We start from the raw sequence: 5,559 nt of genomic DNA, 5'->3' as shown, positions 1-5,559 counted from the left end.
GCACTGTTGCTCGCTGACCGCGTAGACGTTTGCCTCGACTCGCTGGTAGCCGCGGCGCCATGCTCTGTTTTGTGCCCGACGCCACCTGCTTCATGCAGTTGCTCGCAGCCAGGGCCGGCCCTGAGGGGGGGCAGGGGGGGCGGCCGCCCCGGGCCCCCCTTGGTGGAGGGGCCCCCAAATATGTATTTTGCATCAGGCCTATGATTTAGGCTGCAGTAAAAAAAGTTCATCTGTGCTGGCCCATCGCCCAAGTGGTAGCAGCTATTGTCGATGGAAAGTCTTATTTTTGCGAAAATTGTAGATGGAAAGTCTGATACATCGGCATAACTCACGCATTGACTCACGGGATCGACCAAACGCATGCATCGCCATCACAAACGCAGCAGTCGCCACTTTTTCATCTCAAGCCTAGATTGTGGCAGATGAACCAGGAGAGGTTTCTCAAGCAAGAGGCCTGGATCTCACGGGACGTGGTCGACGCCGGAAATCAGCGGCGGATCGGTGCTGCTATGTGTCGTCTATAGAGGTGAGTTTTGCTGGACGACATCTTTCACTATTTGCACAATTAATCATTATGATTCTGTGGTTTAATACTGATGTTCACATGACGCTATAGATCTCAATTCTCAAGGGAAGAAAGAGGTTCTGGATGCAGCTCATGGTGGTTAATTTATAGATGAACTGAGCAATGACAACACAATTGGGTAATTAACTCTTGATTTCATCATATGCATAACTAGGTGGGAGTAACTTTGCACTATCGCGGCACTGTAGATTTGATTTTGAAGATATAAAGGTATCTAAGTTTTGAAGTTATGAAGAAATATTTTCCGCATCAATCATAAGGATTTACTCATCTATCTAATTTCTCATATAATCCTATTTGCGGTAACAGTCTTACCATTGTCATTACGAGAATTCAAAATTTGAATTCAATAGTGCATTTAGGATACAAATTGTTTTATGACTATTCTTGGAGTCTTCTGTCCCTTTTGGTATACTCCTACAGATGTAGTTTAAACATGTCTTTGCATCACGCTCTGTTGTATACCTTCTCCATAGCCCGTAACTTTGATGTTTATGTTGAGGGCCCCTAGGTTTCAGTTTCGCCCCGGGCCCCCAAAATCTCAGGACCGGCCCTGCGCACCGCCCACTGCGTGCCTTGGTCCCACTGGTCGCGCACGTCACCGGCCGGCTTGCCCGCGCGTCGCCGCGCTTGCCGTGGTCGAGTCGCGTGCTAGCCATCGTGCCCCGCTGCCACCCGCTAGCAGCCGCGTCTCAACACGCATGCAGAACGCCGCGACCCCCAGGCCTCAACTGCATTGCCTTTGGGCCGTGCTCTCTTGGCCACTTACTAAAAACTTAAATTATTTTATTAATTAAATAAAAAGATTTTCATTGCTTGCATGCCAAGTTTAGCTACAGCAAAAAGAAATTCACGGCATGCACACTGATCATTTTCCTGCTTAGCTATTTTTGTATGATTTAACAGTTTGTACTAATACTTAATTCCATAAATTGGTAATAATGTACAGTCTCAATATTCTTTTTGCAGTCATAATATCTGAGAGACCACACACGTTCGATGAATGCTTTCAATTACAGTTTCTCCATGATTTCCCAATGCCAAAGGTAACCACAGCTAATTCTGGATGCATGAAATCAACTTTTTATTTTAGCGCTGATGTTGATCAGTAGGCATTGACATGATATTTATATATAGTTATTTTTGCCAAATATAATTAATGAATTTATGGATCTTTTGACATATATCGTGGATGGACTTTACTATTTAGGGCTGCTCGTGCGTTAATGTGGGAGTTGTAGGATTTATACAAGTATACTAAGCTATAAATCTGCTACGTACTATACATGGAATAAAACTTACATTCACTGCTATGATTCAGCATTTGCTGTGAGCCTAAGACCACATACAACAACTGAATATTGCAGCAAGTTGAGAACTCTTGGCCTACCTAGAAAGCTAGAAATATTTGCAACAAAAAGGCACCAAATCTCTATCTTCTGCCACATAGAGATCCCCAAGACCACCTGAACTTTCAATCAAATGGATGATTAATCACTACACATCAGCATTAGCTCCCCCCCAAAAAGTACAAACCAAACTGTGACTTGAGAGGGAGATAAACAGATCGAGTTTAATCATGGTCCCACATATTCCAAGTTTTTCTTGCTATTGTTATTTCGATCTATGCACACAAATAGTCAGGAATTAACTGTCATAGGCAGAGGAATTAGCAGGGAGGAAGACATAGAGGAATAGTACAGGCTACACAGTATATTCTCTGAACCACAATAGAGAGCACAACCAGCTTCCTCTTCCCAGCGCCAAAGCCGCCAACCCCTCTGCATCCTTCGAGAGTAGAGCAGAGCACAGCCGGCAACACGACAACACGCCTGCTTCACGCCCTTACAGGAAACCCCTCTCCATGCTCGGGCGCAGTTATGCCCCTACACACCAAGGCACCAACCGCGTACAGCAGGCCGGCCGCGCGCTCCTGCCATTTGCTCTCTGACCGCGCCGCCGACGGAACGAAGCCTGTTCGAGGCAATGGCTGAATTTATCTTCACCTGCACATGGTTAACAAAACATTGGTACAATTAACATGGTTAAGACATGACTTGAAGAGACTAAAGATAATGGTTAGAACATTTAATTGTTACCAGATAAATTAAGGGCGCGGAGTTTATCTTCTTGGAGACCCCGATCTTTTTTCCTCCGATAAGATGCTCTCCTGAGGGCGTTTCTATGATCTCTTTTGCGATCTTCTTCCAATATTGCCGCATTATCTTTGGTGACATTCAAGTCATCTGATTCAACATGATAGGTCAGTAATCTTTTATGATATACCAAGGGGACGCCACGCATGAAAATTGATAAACAATGAGTAATTGATGTACCCGAGATCACATGTCCTGCTTGACGAACATTTGTGATATCACCTAGGGTACGATGTTGAACAATGTGGCCATCGACTTGTTGTTTTTTCAAACCAGATGTCTTGCTTATGCGATAAGATTCCCGCCTCCACGCGTTGTTAAGTTCCCTCTGGTCTACCAGATGAATTAAATATATGGTAGTTAGTGAATAAAAACAGCCACTGCATCTAGCAAGATTATGTTTAAAACTCATGTAGATCACATTGACACAAAATATAAGAAAACAGTTAAACAACTTACCAGATTTCGACAAGCAGGTCTGGTGAACCTCTTGCAATAACACATTGTCTTGGACCTTTTTCTTATGATAAGCTGCACGCCTTTGCATGCTGAGGTGTTCCTTTGTTATATGACTTAGATCTATGTAGCTGCTGTCGTCTGCATCATGTCAAAAGTATAAAAGTTGAAGCCCATAATGCTTTGTCGCACCATCTGTACATCAGGTCAATATGGACTCTCTTTCAATATGCGTGGGAATAGCTGTTAGCTTTGTCGCACCATCGATATCATCATTTGGAGGTTCACCGCCTATAGATTACCAATATGAAAAAATTGCAGTATGTTGTAAATGAAAGTGACTTCCCATAAGTGCACTAATGGCTTTTGAAATATGAATGAGACAGTACCAATACTATTGTGGCCATCTTCATTTGTGCCACAATCGAGAGTTAGATTATTGGAACCCAACAACGCCGCATCATGATGGTCTTTATTCCGTAGCAAACTTGTTCCATCTGTAGAGTTATAACCAGTAGGAGAAGAAAATCAATGATATATAGGCGACAATATATGTTTATAAGAATCTTGGCAGACATAATGCGGCTGAGTGAGTACCATCTTCATTTGTGCTAAAATCCAAGTTCAGTATACTCGGAGCTGTGAACGAAGCCTCATTATGCTCTCCATCCGAAAACGACATTGATCCATCTGTAGAGTTATAACCAGGATGAATATAAGGCCAATGATAGAAAACGTCGTATCTACATGGCAACATTCCCAACAATATTCACACGAGCATTATACCTGGAACCGTAGCTGAATTTTCCCCAACATTTTGAGCAACGGGTATGATGCTTGCATTGTTATCTTCAACTATTATGGAGCTTCTAAGTCCTGAAAAGCATTATGCATTAAGCATGTGAATATCAGAAATGCACTGAACTCATGTGTAGCAAATTATGAAAGGTATAAGCATGCCCGTAGTATTAGGCATGCAAAACATGATAATAAAAGATTGCGAATGTTCGTTTATGCAAATAACCTATGTGTAGTATAGAAATGCAGCATACCCGTATTAACGTCGTCTTCTGGTTGCTGATCAACCGCCTTACTTCTTGAATTACCCATAAACACCTATGTAAATACACATTACTGACAATTAATGACCTTTGTCTGAAGTGAAGTTCGGATGAGGCTTGAACTTTGCTAGATGTTCTCTTTGATCATTTATCTGTGGACCGTATACATTCATCATTTGGTCATACTGCTATATTTCCACGAATAAAACCCTTTTCATGGTATTAGTCAGTAAAAAAAGCATGCTTGTAATCAACCTTCTAGATCCAGTGTTTATTTACGATGAAATTTAAGAGCAGGACTGGATTACACGCACAGCCACACAACAATGAGGGTGCTCCAAGCTCGAAACTGCTTAACTGGCATACTCATGCAATTCTTTTATGATCATCAGAACTTGCTGGCGCGGCGAAGGAGCAGGTTCCTGTGATCCTTGGTGAAACCTGTAGATATGCCACTTGCACCTACTATAGTACTACTACTGTTCCGTTAATGTAGTAGGTTTTGCGAAGCTTCCGCTCAAGCTTATGGTTTATTTGTGTCACTTTTTGCATGTGATCAGTTCATAACTCGAGACTGTTTATCTTCAGACTGATGGTTTATTTGTGTCACTTTTTGCATGTATTGTTTATCTTCAGACTGATGGTTTATTTGTGTCACTTTTTGCATGTGATCCTATTGTGAGCTGCAAACTCGAGCTCTTCTGCAGTTGTGAGATGCAAACTCGAGATCAGGGTGCTTCCAAGCTCAAAATCACAGGAACAAGGTTATCAGATACACTTAACTGGCATAGTCATGCACTTTTAATTAACTACATACGGCTTGGATATATATAGCATCCTAATGATCAAAAGAACATCCTGGCGCGGCGAAAGAGCCGGTTCCTGTGATATGCCACTTGCGCCTACTATAGTACTACTCCTGTTCTTTTAATGCATTAGGTTTTGCGAAGCTTCAGCTCAACCATATGGTTTATTATTTGTTATTGATCAGTTCATATTTTAAGTAGTTTATTTTTCATTTTTTTTGTTTCACTTCACACAGATGGTTTATTATAGTATTGAAGCTTCAACTCTACCCTATAGGTTACATGTTCAGACTGTAGTTGGACTTAATACATTACAACAATCTGATGGTCACCTATGTCATTTTTCCTTTTGGCATACAAACCTTGACTATTGCATGGAACCTATTAGATTCAAGTGTCATAACTACCTTTTGTTTGTGTCACTTTTTGCATGTGATCCTGTTGTGAGCTGCAAACTCGAGATCCTTGCCAGATGATGCTACTGATGACACCGT

This window comes from Triticum aestivum, chromosome 1A (assembly GCF_018294505.1).
Source record: "Triticum aestivum cultivar Chinese Spring chromosome 1A, IWGSC CS RefSeq v2.1, whole genome shotgun sequence".
NCBI lineage: Eukaryota > Viridiplantae > Streptophyta > Magnoliopsida > Poales > Poaceae > Triticum > Triticum aestivum.
This window is presented reverse-complemented; position numbering follows the sequence as displayed.